The sequence below is a fragment of the Montipora foliosa genome, chromosome 3 (genome assembly GCF_036669935.1).
Source record: "Montipora foliosa isolate CH-2021 chromosome 3, ASM3666993v2, whole genome shotgun sequence".
Lineage (NCBI taxonomy): Eukaryota > Metazoa > Cnidaria > Anthozoa > Scleractinia > Acroporidae > Montipora > Montipora foliosa.
In genome coordinates, this window is record NC_090871.1 from 55534580 (window position 1) to 55549579 (window position 15000).

General features: G+C 39.1%; 1 protein-coding gene and 1 long non-coding RNA gene across 8 annotated transcripts in view; one reads left to right on the forward strand and one right to left on the reverse strand.

The window, feature by feature from the left end:
- Nucleotides 1-15000, forward strand: part of LOC137997724 (uncharacterized) — a 324565-nt gene that overhangs the window by 137972 nt on the left and 171593 nt on the right. The window lies entirely within an intron of this gene.
- LOC137997692 (nucleotide-binding oligomerization domain-containing protein 2-like) overlaps nucleotides 1-15000 on the reverse strand; it is a 54902-nt gene that overhangs the window by 21228 nt on the left and 18674 nt on the right. For 5 of the 7 annotated variants that reach the window (XM_068843881.1, XM_068843882.1, XM_068843880.1 and 2 more), the window contains 2 exons: nucleotides 12554-12605; nucleotides 11830-11903 (listed from right to left, as the gene is read on the reverse strand). The gene's annotated coding sequence lies outside the window, so the exon portion shown is untranslated. Of the gene's footprint in view, nucleotides 1-7163; nucleotides 7656-11829; nucleotides 11904-12553; nucleotides 12606-15000 lie in introns of those variants that run through there. The other 2 variants (XM_068843877.1, XM_068843879.1) reach the window with 2 other exon arrangements.

Sequence of the window (15000 nt, forward strand, 5' to 3'; positions counted from 1 at the left end):
AAAAAGAAATGGATAAGTAAGTCACCAAAATACTTTCAGAGTTCCTGGAAGATGACTTACAATAGTGTTTCTTTCAAACGAAGACGTTTTCCCTCGATTGAAACTATTTTCATTCACAAAAGTGAAAAAATGTGCTCTCGCCGGCTTTTCAAGATATTCTGCATGTGTCAAAACTGAGGTGGGAAAGCGATTTGTTATTAATTTCTCGCGCTTCCCTTGACCATGATTTTGTAGAGCTACAGAAAATGCAGTTTAACGTTAATGGAGTCGAACACGATCTTCGTCTAATTGAACGAATTGAGTCGAGGCTTTATAATGTTGAAGACACCCAGCGTGTAATACTAGAACTAGGAAATAAGTACACGAACGAACAACGACAACTGCGCAAACTTTGTTTCTTCAACTGGGAGGCACTGGCGAAAGATGCTGTGGGACAAAATTTAATTCCTGATGACATCTTTGTATCACGTTCGAAAATTGGGAAAGTTGAATTTGACGCCATAAAAACATCGGGTGATGGTAACTGTCTCTATCGCTCTGCTTCCCTGATACTGGTTGGGAACGAAGATCTCCATTTGTTGTTAAGGCTTCTTACTGCAATCGAGCTGTTTTTACACGCATCTTACTACGCTAGGCATCCAAAATTTCTCTCTGGTATGAAATCACCCTCTGCTGATGTTCCAGAAGATATCATGTTTACACTGTGCCTCTCTGACACTGGAATGAAGATGTGGGAAAGCACAAAATGCAGAGAAGATGCTATTAAAAGGGAAGCAGCAACAGGCTGTAGAGTATCCAAGTGGAGTGTTATGGTACACCTGATGGCACTTACAAACGTGATAGGAAGAACAATTTTGTCAGCATTTCCCAAAGATTGCTCAAAAACAAGGCCATTTTTCCATGACGAAATCATCCCCCGGGAATGTTCTTTCCATGCCGATCCAGCAGTTATGCTTTGGTCAAGGGAAGGGAGCCCTAACACTCACCCAGCGGGTTGGTATCAGCCTAATCACTTTATTCCTCTTGTCGAACGCCGATCATGCTCAGCCAATTCAAAAGCGAGTACATCATCATCAGATAACAAGAAACATCACAAGGATGAACTGAAGAAAAAGCCCAAAAGAAACATTAGCAGTGCTGGAAATAACAGTCGGTCATCGGACATTGTCCGACGAAATTTTGAAAATGTCCGGCCAATTTCACATTATGATCGGACACGATGACCGAACATCTCACCAGCACATCTTGAGTTATCTTCTTCAAGGTGTTGTCAGTCAATAAATGATGTCCGGTCCAATTTGTCAAATGTCCGACCAAAATGAAGATTTGAAAGGACATATGTCCTGTAAATAAAGAAAAATTCTTTCCAGCTCTGCATTAGTGATTTTTTCTGTGGCTCAGTGCGTAAAAAGCCTTGTCAAGAACCAATGGGAAGTTCAACAGAACCCAAGTTTGGAAATTGTGACGAACAGTCCTTTGTAAAAAGCAACCTCTCAACAGCCACACCCAGCAAAAGCCAACCCCTGAATGATGACCCGTCTAAAAGCCTACCTGAAAGAACTCTTCCGAAAGAAGAAAATACAGAAAGAACCACAGAAAAGAATTCCGAAAAAAAGAGGAAAAGAGAGTTCAAAGGGCATTGGAAGGAAACGTATCCCTGGCTTGAACATGATGCTTCTAATGATGTTATGTATTGCATGGTTTGCCGAAAATATCCAAAACTGGCAGACATTACAAGCCCCCTTTACAGAGGTACTGGTGGCATTGGCAAGTACAGACTTGAAACTCTGAAGTCCCACAATGGATCAGCAAACCACCTCAAGTGTGTCAACAGAAGTCAAATGGATCAAGGAAAAGCTGATGAGCCACTCCCCAAACTATTTAAAGCTGCTTTCAGTAAACGTGATCAAGAAACGGAAGCCAGATTGCACAAGCTGTTTAATACTGCCTTCTATATTGCCAATGAGAACTTAGCCTTCAGCAAGTTCAAAGGACTTTGCGATTTGCAGGAAAAGAATGGTCTTGATTTTGGAACCCAGTACAAGAACGATAAGGCATGCAGGGACTTTGTGGAAAGCATAGCAGCTGTCGAGAAGGAGCGATCACAGGAGGAAATTGAAAATGCTAGATTCTTGTGTGTTTTGGCAGATGGCTCGACTGACAAGAGTATTACCGAGCAGGAGTCGGTTTATGTTCGCTGTACAGGATCCAACGGGCGTCCCTCCACTCACTTTGCAGACCTTGTTCCTGTTACATCTGCTGATGCCCTTGGGGTTACTGCTGCTATTCAGAAAGGTCTTCAAACTTTAAGTATAGATGAAACTGTCTTGAAGAAAAAATTGGTCTGCTGTAACTTTGATGGAGCTAGTGTTATGATGGGGAAGAAAAGTGGTGTTGCAAAACAGCTTCAAGATATAGCCCAGCATCCAGTTTGCATCATACACTGTGTAGCACACAATCTGGAGTTGGCTGTGCTAGATGCAATAAAGCAAACGCCCTATTTGGCCATATTTGAAGAAACTGTAAAGTCAGTATTTAAATTCTACTTCTACTCTCCAAAACGTCGCCGTGAAGTTAATGAAATTGCAGCTATTCTCGACCAAGATCATGTTTACTACAGTGGATTACAGAAGACAAGGTGGGTAGCCAGCCGGTTTAGGGCCATTAACGCTTTAGAAAGGCACTTCTTGACAACCGTCACACATCTGCAACATAAATCACAGACCAAGGGAGATGACGGAGCAAAGGCCAAAGGAATTCTTCAGAATCTGCAGAGCGAGAAGTTTGTGAAATTCCTGTACTTTCTGCTTGACGTAATGAAAGTGTTGTCAGACTTAAGCAAGTCCTTCCAGAGAGACGAGTTCTGTATAACCGATCTCCTTGTGCACCTGGAGGCAGGTATTTCTCAGCTGGATGTTTTGAAGCTTCAAAGGGGTCCTAAGTATCAAGCTTTTGAGAAGAGGTACAATGGGCAAACTGGGGTACTCAAGAGTGGAGTCAAAAACAACCACGAATTGAAGCTGTCAAAACCAGGCACTACGGTGGAGGATGGCTTTCCTTCTTTTATCGCAGAAGTGATAGCCTACATCAACCAGCGGTTCTCAAGCCTTCGTGAAGAGCCGTACAGTTACTTCACAGTCTTTGATCCTAAGGAGATGCCTCAAGATAGAGCAGACCTTGCTACCTATGGCAATAAAGAAGTCCGTTCTCTGGTAGATTACTTTCACCATTTCTTCTCAGATGATGAGAAGCAAAGGATCATCGAGCAATGGCCCATTCTACGTCAACGACTTGCAAGGCAGAAGATGCACAAGACCCTAGATGTCTTCTCCAATATACTAATGTCACCACCCGATGATGTTAAAGATTGCCTTGTTCTGATTGATCTTCTTATCACTCTGTCACCGAGCACAGCAAAGTGTGAGCGTGGATTCTCGACCATGAATCAGTTGAAGAATTCAATGCGCACATTGATGAATCAAGATACCTTGACGGCCTTAATGAGAGTCCGATCTTCAAATCTCAATGTGACCAACTTTTGTCCTACTCCCGCAATTCAACGCTGGATGAGTGGAGCAAAAACCAAGAGACACGTAGACCTTTAAACTCTCTTAACCATCATTAGCATGCAAAGTGACTATGACTATATGAAATTGTTATTAGTGTAACAGGTCACATAATGACTTCATTGTGCCATAATACATATGCTCTTGTTCAAAAGATTGTATACTTGTTGAGTTTTTTACTTTGTTTAATTTATAACTGTAAGCCGATTCAAAGTAGGCCTTTTCGTAAAACGCCAAGGGTCTTCAAGGTTATAGAGAATTATTGAACAAAAGCATAAGGGTGTCAAGGCGTATGAAAGCAGTCAATCAAAAAAGCTCCGAGACATTGTATTGGGAAAGATGATAATCGTGATAGAGTATCTAACAATGAAGGACACACACTACTTCAATGTGATTATAACAGTGTTTATCCATGTTAATTATTACAAACCGTACAACTTCATAAAAAGCGGAATGACGAGGTTAAAAGTTGTGGGAGTATTACAATAGTTGTAATGGTGTAAGCATGAAAGTGATCAGCACTAAGAGGATGGTTTTATTACATTAAAATCAATTCTTGGGTTCATGAATTATTAATGAGTTTGAAAACTTGGGCAAGCGGGGAAGTGCCCCGGGCAAGCAAAACTTAGGGGTTACTTGCCCAACGGGCAAGGTGGAATTCAAATATTTTTCGAGCCCTGATGGGGTTACCCATTGACGAGTAAAATCGTCTGGTGTTAGACAGAGCAAAATACTCTGGCTTTAGACAGAGTAAAATACCAAGTACGGCCGGTTTAGGGGTGAAAGGGTAATTAAATTCCATCATTACTTTGACTTTCTTTTTCTTTATTTGAACGAAAACAAAGTGTTTAATCATCACCTCCACCATTGCTATACAACTGCATTGGCTTTTAGAACAAGTATCAAAGTTGAAGCTGGTGGTTCAAGGAGAAAACTTTGCAAAAGTTAGGTTAAAAATACTTTTATGGTATTTGAGTATTATTGTAGAACAAATTTGCATAATATCATTAAAGTCATTAAATCAATGAGAATCCAAACATGAGGATAGAGTTTGCTCAGGAGGGGTCTTTTTTTTTTAAACAACCCTTAAAGGTAACAGAATCTTGTTTTCTGGATGTAGGCTAAAGAAATCTGACCCCTTAGGGGAACCAGTTCTAAACTGACAAATGACTGGCATTTTACAATTCATAAGTAAAAGCTACTTGCTCGCTTACCAAATTTTTCTACAGTTCCATTCATTTTTCAGATTTATAGCCTTAAATGTACTGCAGCAACTCTGCCAGCTCTTTGGTCTCAGTATCATAAGCAGTACCCCCTTGGGGTAGTTTTTTCACTTCACCACCATTGCTTAACCCTATCCAGGGACTAAAGCAAGGATGGAAATTGATTACAGCTTAAATAAATTGGACCACTTTTTTTACTTCTTACACTTACTGCATTCAACTTTAATTTATTCATCCTTTGAAATGGTAGGAATGCTTACTATTATTTACAGCAATTGCTAAAAATTCATTGCATCTAATGTTGAAATATTTTTTACATATGAGTCTTAAGTATTTATGGGTCAATGAGTCATGAGTCAATGAGTTAGTGCAGTTACCCTAACCCATAAAATGAAAGCTAAAATTTCAGAGTGCTTAGGCCTAATCACTGAAACGAGGGCTTAGGCTTGATCAATAAATTATTGCTATATTGACTGTGAGTCTCATTGACTCATGACTCATTGACTAATTGACTCATAAATCATGGGACCTCTTTACATATGGAAAGGTAACAGGAGTTATTTCTGTGAAGTCTTATCCAGAAAACTGCAACATAGGATTATGTCCCTTTCAAATGTAGCTTTGTATGCCTTTGCTCAATGTCTTTGAACGATTATTACGGAAATATGAAGTTATGGTTTTTCTAAAAGTTAAATCTAATGCAAGGGGATTAAAATTATTGAAGCAGCTGTGTTGCAACCAGAGTCCGCAAAGAGAGGTTAGATAATTTGTTGTACTGGAAGTACTTAGTAGGCCAGCGTGAAATTTGTGAAAAGTTTTGGGAGGGTGGCACTGAATCACCTTCAACAAGTTTTCTAAACTTTGAAAATACCTAATTTTATATTCTCCTGCTGTTTTATTGCTGGAAGATAAAATCAATTCCTGATTAAGTATTTTTGTTGTCACACTAACCCACTACAAAGTGGTGAAAGCGTATTATTAGCTGTAGTAATATTTTGTTACAGTAAAATTCTCCCTGCTAGTAAGCTGGACTTCTGAATCAAATATTGTTGTTTTGGCTATTCAGAGTTAACCTAATCTATGTTTATTTCTATAATTTGGAGGAAAGCAAACAATTGGCATTTTGCTTGTAACAACTATAACGAAATATAATTGCAACTAAAAGGTTTCCTTCTAGTGTACCCATTATGAGGTGCTATGACATGGTTATTATTACTGCTAAATTCACTTTAAAATTTATTTTTGAACGACTGAAATACAATTCTTAATTTTCCCCTTGGTCTTAATAAATTTTCCTCTATGGACCACTTGAATGGCAATTTTAACAACTTAATTTTGAAAAAAAAAGCTAAAATCTTAACATTTTCTGTTAGATGCGGGACCCCGCGGAAACAGTGTGTAACTATTTAGTTGGAAGAGAAACCATTTGGAAATTTAGTGGTTTGAGAAGATAAACGCATGAATTGAAATCAAGATGGTAATCCATTAGCTGGTAAGCTCCACAAACGAATTTCCACTCGAACATTAGCAACCGAGACTCGCGTTGACCTTGAAATTTTTAAAGAAATTTCCCTTGTAACCCTGTTGGCTTAAAAGAGAATCTCGCTGGCATAGAAACGCACTACGCAGTCAACATTCGTTCGTTTTACTGGCCTGAAAAAGGGTCTTTTTTGTCGACGGAGATCTAATAAAATTGATCTAATAAACACCGAATGGCAGCCATGTTTGATTTGAGGTATTGAAGTCACATGACAAGGCCTCGACCAATCAGACATTTTTCGCCAGTGAAACCGGGTTGGTGTTAGCGTGTGTCATCTTGCTTTAATTCTTGAAATGTTTGAGCTCGTAGTACCTAGTACTTTTTTTTTATCCTAACAAATTATAATACATGTATGAACCTCATGTGAACATTTAATTTATCAATCCAAATATCTCAAACCTGAATTTGGAACAAAGAAATCACTTTCATGTTAAGAAGAAAGTATATAACAGGATTTCTTAAGAATTTCACTTTTTTTTTTTTCGCATGGATTCCAAAAAAGTTTTTGTTTGTACTAGAATTATTGTCAGAATTCAGTGATTTGCTTTTAAAGAAAACTAGACCCTCCGTGAGGGTACACTGGGTTGCCTGTGGTACGTGCAGCGTTCCACGCAATTTTTTTCAAGTTGGGGGATCATTAAAGACCATTTAAGGGCTCACCCAGAAGTCATACCAGCAGAGTCCCTTTGGCTCACAAGTTCTCACACGTTCGTACGACGAAACAGATCCTTTTCTGAGGTTAAAAACCTGGCTACCGGCCTATTAATTAATCATTTGTCAGAAAGAAGAAATTCCTGCATGTCCTCTTTAAAAAAATTGACACGCATTGCTTACGTGTGGTAGTGAAGTAACACAGCGATTTATTCCATAGTGTCAACTGAGCTGTGTGTTGTCTTCCACGAGATTCAAGTTGTCCTTGCGTAATATGTAGCTCTAACAGTGCAGATATTGTTTTGGTTTTGTCTATCATTGTAGTGCCATGGTAGAAGTCTTGGGTAAATAGCCTGAGAAGACATGTGGTTACTAGCAAAGTACTGAACCCAGAAAGATTGAAGAAAATAAATGGGAAGTGAAAAACATTGTCTTCTGGGATGACATGTTGACAGTTGTCTTTGCGTAATATGTAGGTCTAACAGTACCGGTACACGATATTGTTTTGGTATTGTCTATCATTGTAGCGCCATGGTAGAAGTCTTAGATAAATAGCCCCTTGAGAAGACATGTGGTTATTAGCGAAGTAGTGAACCCAGAGAGATTGAAGAAAATAAAAGGGAATCGAGAAACATTGGCTTCTGGGCTGACTTGTTGATCATGCAACTTCTTTCCACCACAAGTGTAAGCGTGCACTGACAGCATCTGACAGCTTTGTAAACAAAAGTTGAAAGCTGAAGTTTATCCCTATCCGGCAGGGTTAGTAACTGGATGCAAAAATTTGGTTTTATCAACGGAGTTGATAATGTAAATTGGCCACCGTACAGAGATTCTAAAAGCTGACGTTTCGAGCGTTAGCCCTTCGTCAGAGCGAATCGAGGGATTATGGGTTACGTGTAGTTTTTATAGTAGAGTAGGAGCTACGCTATTGGTGGTAACATGGCAACGTGAAAAATAGGAATATATTAGTTAAATGAAAAGCGTTCGTTAATGCCGTGAGGATTAAGGGTGCCGATTTGAAAGATGAATTTTTGTTTCAGATTCTTGCGGCTTTCCGTCGCACCTAGATGTAGGGAAAGGCCGCAGATAGCCATGTGTTTTTTGGAGTGGTTAGGCAGATTAAAATGGCGAGCGACTGGCTTAGATGCATCCTTGTCATTCTTCTCAACATCGCGAAGGTGTTCGCGGAATCGGTCACCTAGTCGTCTACCTGTCTCACCAATGTATAATTTATTGCATAACGTACAGGTTATGCAATAAATAACATTTGCGGAGGTACATGTGAAACGATCGGTGATCTTAACAGATCGCTTAGGTCCTGATATCTTGCTAGTGTTAACAATGAAAAGACAAGTTTTGCATCGTGAGCGCGCGCATTTGAAAGTGCCGGGTTGCTCGTTAGTTTTGAGCGCGCTTCTAACTAAAAAGTTGCCTACGTTTTTGTCGCGTTTGAATGAAATAAGTGGAGGTTGCGAAAAGATTCTACCAGTCTCGGGATCATTTTGGAGTAATTTAAAATTACTAAGAATGATGCTTTTGACTGCGTGATTATGAGGATAGAAAGTGAGGGTGAATGGAATTCTGTCATTCTTATCTTTTTGTGACGTTTGTAGTGATGACTGTCGATCAAATTGTTGGGCGCGATGATGGCCCGCTTTGACCACAGAGACAGGATAGCCACGTTTTTCGAAGAACTGGCACATCTCCTCTGATTTGCTGGAAAAATCGGAGTCATCACTACACAGACGTCGAAGTCTAAGAAATTGAGAATAAGGAATGGAGTTCTTGACATGTGATGGATGTGACGATGAATACAACAAATAACTGTGTGAATCAGTAGGTTTGTAGTGCACACTAGTACATAGCACGTTGCCTCAATTCTAAAGTCATTCCTAAAGGTTTTCGCTCGAACTTTCATGCGTCTACATTCTCTCACTCAAATCAGTATCTTCACCAAATTCGATGTGCGCAAAATTCTTTTTCACGTAATATTATGAGGATCACAATTAGAGCTATGTGCCAAAAACGAATCGCACTTGACAAACAAATTCTTCATTGCCGCTCCGAACTTTCCAAAATCTGTCCAGCAATTTTAGTACAATCGATTCGCGCTAAAATCCGACAACTTAATTCTGGACTGTTTGACCATTTACACCAAACCAAGACTCTAAAACTTCAACAATTAATAGGTCCGCAAATTACCGACAACACTACATTGCATAGCCATAATACCGTAATTACAATTCCAGAAAATCTTCCGCTTACTGACTCAGAGAAATCTGTTCTCAGTAAGGGCCTAAATTTTGTCCCTATTACCAAACGCACCAACGAATTTTCTATTAAGCAAGATGTTGAAAAATTCCTTCGCCGCTTTCAGTTAAAAGCCTTTTTTCACGACAAAGAGGACGATTCGGACACTTCTAATAAAGATATTTTTGAAACACTTCTAGTTCGCAAATCCAAATGGACTCCCCCAGAGGGACAATTTGCCTCGTTAGATTTTTTCACCAAAAAATGCCGTCATGACATTCACAAACTTAAATTCAATCGCAACACTAAATTTTCCAACCTTTCCTCGGAAGAGTGGGCGGCGCTTAAAAATCTTAGTAAACGCAACGACATAGTTGTCAAATCGGCCGACAAAGGCGGCGCGGTAGTTGTTTGGCGGTCCGACCTCTACCAAAAAGAAGCTTTGCGGCAACTTTCGGATACCTCGTTTTATGCCAAAATCCCTAAAGATCTCACTTACAAAAATCAAAAACTTGTCAAAGACACCATTCAAAATCTTATAGTTAATCAAGAATTACCGGACACTGCCACTAATCTCATCATCAACACCCCTAGAACTTCGTGCATTTACTTCTTGCCTAAAATTCACAAACCCAACAACCCAGGTCGCCCTATCGTTTCTGCCTGTAGTTGCCCCACCGAACTCATTTCTAGCTACTTAGACAGGATTATGACGCCTATCGTCGAATCTTTGCCATCATACATTAAAGACAGTACACACGCACTACAAATTTTCCGCGATTTCAATTTCTCCGGCCAAGACAAACTTATTTTCACCATGGACATTACATCTCTATACACAGTCATTCCTAATAGCGAAGGTCTTCAAGCACTTAAATACTTTTTCGATCAACGCACTGTCAAAGAACCTAGCTCGGAAACCCTCCTCCGCCTTGCCGAACTAGTTTTAACGCTTAACTGTTTTTCATTCACCGGCAACTATTACAAACAAATTAATGGTGTAGCGATGGGCACATGAATGGGACCTAGCTATGCCAATCTTTTTGTAGGATATGTTGAACAGCAATTTTTTAATCAGTACAACGGCCCCAAACCTGAACTCTACGGCCGCTACATCGACGACTGCATCGGCGCTATTTCATCCAGCAGAGAAGAACTCGATCAATTTATAACCTCCGTCAACTCTTTTCATCCGGCTCTTAAATATACCTGGGAAATTTCGGAAACTTCATTGGCTTTCCTAGATATCAAAGTTTCTATTAGAGGCAACGTGCTATGTACTAGTGTGCACTACAAAACCTACTGATTCACACAGTTATTTGTTGTATTCATCGTCACATCCATCACATGTCAATAACTCCATTCGAATGTCGGTCGTTTCGCCAACGAGTCGTTTCGCAAACCGTCAGTTCGCAAACGTCCGATAGTCGTTTCGCAAACTTCTAAGGGCCGATTTACACGATACGATTTTGTTGCATGCGACAAGCTCACAACAGGCCTACGACATGATTGGGGTCTTTATGCATATAAGGTCTTATGCATTATGCATAAAGACCCCTAAGTCAGAGGCAGATCTTGTCAGTTTGTCACTTTGAGGACGAGAACACACGTGACAGTCTGGCTTGTAGACTGGGTACTAGTAATTGCGAGGTCATTGTTTTCAAGTTTCGGCCATTGCTTCCAGCGTTCGTTGTTTGCAAATAAAACTGCGGTCGTTTTCCCTGTTTTGGGAAAAATTTGAAGAGTTTTCCGTCGCAAATTAGTTGTAAGGTAAGTTATTTGTGTTTCAAAATTGATCTGTCGTGCTGTTTCAGATTGGTTTTCTTTCTTTCATTTCGAAAATTAACTATCCTAGCCTGCCTTGTTTGTTCTTTGTTATAATTTCATCCAGGTGACGTCGCTGAGTGGAATCGATACGAGAGTTGTTTACTCTCGCAAGCCAACATATTTAGACTCGGCTTGTGTTTAGTGCGGATTGCACTGAAGCTAAGACGCTTTCGCAACAAAGGCATTGAAGAGGCTCGACATAGAGCGAAATTAATCTGCCAAAACTTTTTTAATACTTCTTCTTTTTACCGAAGTTTTAAAGTACATTTTAAAAGAAATTTTAGAAGATCTTCACAGGAGCCAAGAGTTTAGAGTGTCGAAGAGATAAACACAAGGTTAAAACATGGTTTCGTTGACAAAATCCTTCCTGACATCAGCGCATAAAATTAGTAGAAAGCACTCTTACGGTGTTCTGTGGGTAAACAAATTCCATTTCCATTGAGTTCAAAGCAGTCAAGACGTCTGGAAATGACTTGATCGACCACCTCTTAATTTCAGACATTAAATGCAGCTCAGACTTCTTTTGACATCATTCAATAAAACTTGAAAGAGGTTGAAAGCAGTCAGCGAATGTTTTCGAGATCTAGCTCTAAATGAAAACGGAATTTTAAGCTCTGAGAGAAATTTATACATAGAAAATAATGAAACTTTCAAGGTGACATATTTCATAAGGTTTAAAGTTTCAAATGTGGTCAAATAATATATAGATATTAAATTGAAGTGATGCTTTGGGTCTGTGCATTTAACTACAGTTACTGTTGTAGTTCGTTACCTGAATATATCTGGTTGTCTCTGTAACATCATGACCAAAAAAATTTACATATATGTACTTGAAGAATCTTTCCCCTACAAAACAGGTGAGTGCAAGAAGTCAACAAGAGACAAGAACAGCAAAAAATGGATTAAAAACTCATATTTTGATAATAATTAATACAGTAGAGTGACTGCAGTCAATTGTTGTCAGTTGTTTTGTTATACTTGGACATTCGTTGGATCCTCGTGCTTTGCATTGTAAAGGTTATTCATCGGTGTGGCAGGAAGAAGAAGCATTTTATATGAAGCGTTTAGCAGTTTTTTCCCACCCCACCCCTATTCTTTCCACTGGTTATCAGTGTGACAGGTGCCTGTCTTCTCAGAGGGCACGTGGAGGCGCATGGCTGGTTTGCTAGGTTTTGCCAGCCATCGGTGCAGTCTCTATCTTGGAGCTGGCTACCAATAGTGGAAGACCTCCAGGATGTCTCAGGTACCCAACCTCCACTTACCGACACAGTTGTTAATAATAATTTAAATAATAACCTTTCGTCAATTTCGTGCAGTGAGCAAGTCAGTAAAATAACTGTAAAGTTAGACAAAGTTATGGTGATAAAAATACCGTATTTATGAAGACGTTTCAAAATTGTCTGAAACATGGGCATTTACGGGAACATAAATTGGTGATGTTATAATACAAGTAGATTACAAAGTCTAACATATGCATGCATGCTTAGTGTACATACCTTGTAATTCAGAAAAGTTTGGAAATCACATATTTCATCAAAAAGTTTCCTCCTTTCAAGAAAAAACCAAAAATAAGCAGTGAGAGATTTTATCACTACAGAAGAGACAAGAATTAAAGGATCTTCCTTTCATAGCATCTGACAGGATGCGGCGATGCAGATACGCATAATTCCCTAAAATCCGCATCCTCCACATAATTACGAAATTGTCCGCACAAAACTGAAGAAATGCCTGATATTAGTGATAAAGCAGCTGCTTCCCACCCTCACAAACACAAAAGCCAAAGAAATTGACTATTTTAAAACACTTATTTTCCTGAACATTGAAGAAAACACGCCATTTCGTTCACAAGATGAAAGTTCGTAAGCAGTTTCCACTCATTTTTCGGGAATGTCAGCTTGGACTCCAGTCAAACCATTTTCATAACATACCCTAGGCTCGAAATTCTTAAAAAAAGATACAAGGTATGAACATTTAGCCGCAAGTTATAGTAGCAAGTTAAATTGCATCATTTTGTAACTCTGGTAAAGTAGGGACAATCATTGCGATGAAGTTGTACAAAACAAAGAGCCCGCAATACATACGTGTAAAAAACCGCTGAAAATGGTGAATGATCGAGGGAATGGATCGTGGTTCGACCACATCACAATTTTGCTCCATATCTCCAAATTGAAACAAAATTCATGACAAGAAAATATTTTTTTATCGCTTTATTTCTTTTAGCAAAAGTTTTGGCAAAATGCCGATTACTAACCCTTTTATTTTAACGGTGAATTGGCAACTCGGCCAGATATCTTAATCGCAAAGGGAAAAAGGGACTGTATTGGTCGCAATTTCGAGTCCTGATTTACAATAAGCATGTAAATATATTGGACGGGCCTAATTATTAGTTCTATAAATGTTCAAATCCGGTGTAATTTCCGCATAATCAACGCATGTTTAGGCATAATATGGCCAAAAATTTCCGCATCTTATCAGAAGCCCTGCCAATTAATTAGTATGTACATAATAAATTAAGTTGCACATCGAATTCAAAAGTTCAGAAGCAACTGCTTTAAAAAATACCCCTGAGAGTCAGAAAGAACAAACTGATGACCTGTTTGGGAGACCAAAAGATTCATTCTATACAAATGTATCCAGGAGACTCCCATATTGTCTCTGAGAGTTGGCACAATTAATTGGAAATACTCCAGATGCTTAAGGTGATTCCCGGGTAAAAGAACCCGTCATAGATTTCCGATGAAACTTGGTATGATGACATTACAGTACAAGGAGATGTTAAAAAGGTAATAAAAAGAGGGGGTCACCGTGCTTGTTTTCATGCCACGATGCTGACAAATATGGTTATTTAGGTGACTTTTGGTTATCTCAGTGCACAGCAAACAAGATCGATTATTTTTCAATGCGGCGTGCTATATCACACAGAGTTCGACTTTCTTTGATTGCTTATTCATCTACGTCCCAGAAAAAATGGCTTCAAATACCCTGCATTATTAATTGATATTTTTATCCTTTAAAGGAAACATAATTTGGACTTGCTCTGCTGGGCCGTTACGTCTCTATCTGTAGCATTTATTTCATTTGTTAAAAAAGTAGCTATAGATTTCTGCCAAATTTTTTCTCAGTTATTGCGGATATTGTTCTCATTGAATTTATAAAATAAAAAGTGGGGGTCACCGTGCTCGTTTAAGAGAAAAGGAGCTTTTATCTCGCTATCAAGCTTAGTTTGAGGGAAATCCCTTATGTTTTGTACGCGCGCGCGCTCATGTGCGCGTGCTGATGACGCAAAAATCGTGCGCAGTAGGAATGCGCAATGCAAAACCAGGGAATCACCTTAAATTGACACGTATTGTAAACTGATATGCATGATCATGATTCTGTTGTATTTCCAGAAAGGCAATTGCCCTATAATGCATTGCAATCCCCTAATGCACATCGTGACTCTTCTACTGTCTAAATAATCTGTCATTAAACCCTAGTTGATTATTGCCCAAGAGGCAGTGCCGCGGGTCATTGGTTAGGACGCTTGCCTTGAGATCATCTGGAGTTCCTGGGGTCGACTCGTTCTGACCACTTATTGAATTTGTTCCTGCTAGTCCCTAGTTCAACTTCTTGGCCATACAGCTGTACTTATAAATAGCCAACTGGTTTGCCTCCGGCCAGTTGGGATTCTTAACAGTTGTTGTTGTTGCGTTCTGTCATTTTGTTGATTGTGTTTCAGTGGCCCCTGAAAAGCCCCTATGGGGAGTCACAGTGTATGTATGTATGTATGTATGTATGTATGTATGTATGTATGTATGTATGTATGTATGTATGTATGTATGTATGTATGTATGTATGTATGTATGTATGTATGTATGTATGTATGTATGTATGTATGTATGTATGTATGTATGTATGTATGTATGTATGTATGTATGTATGTATGTATGTATGTATGTATGTA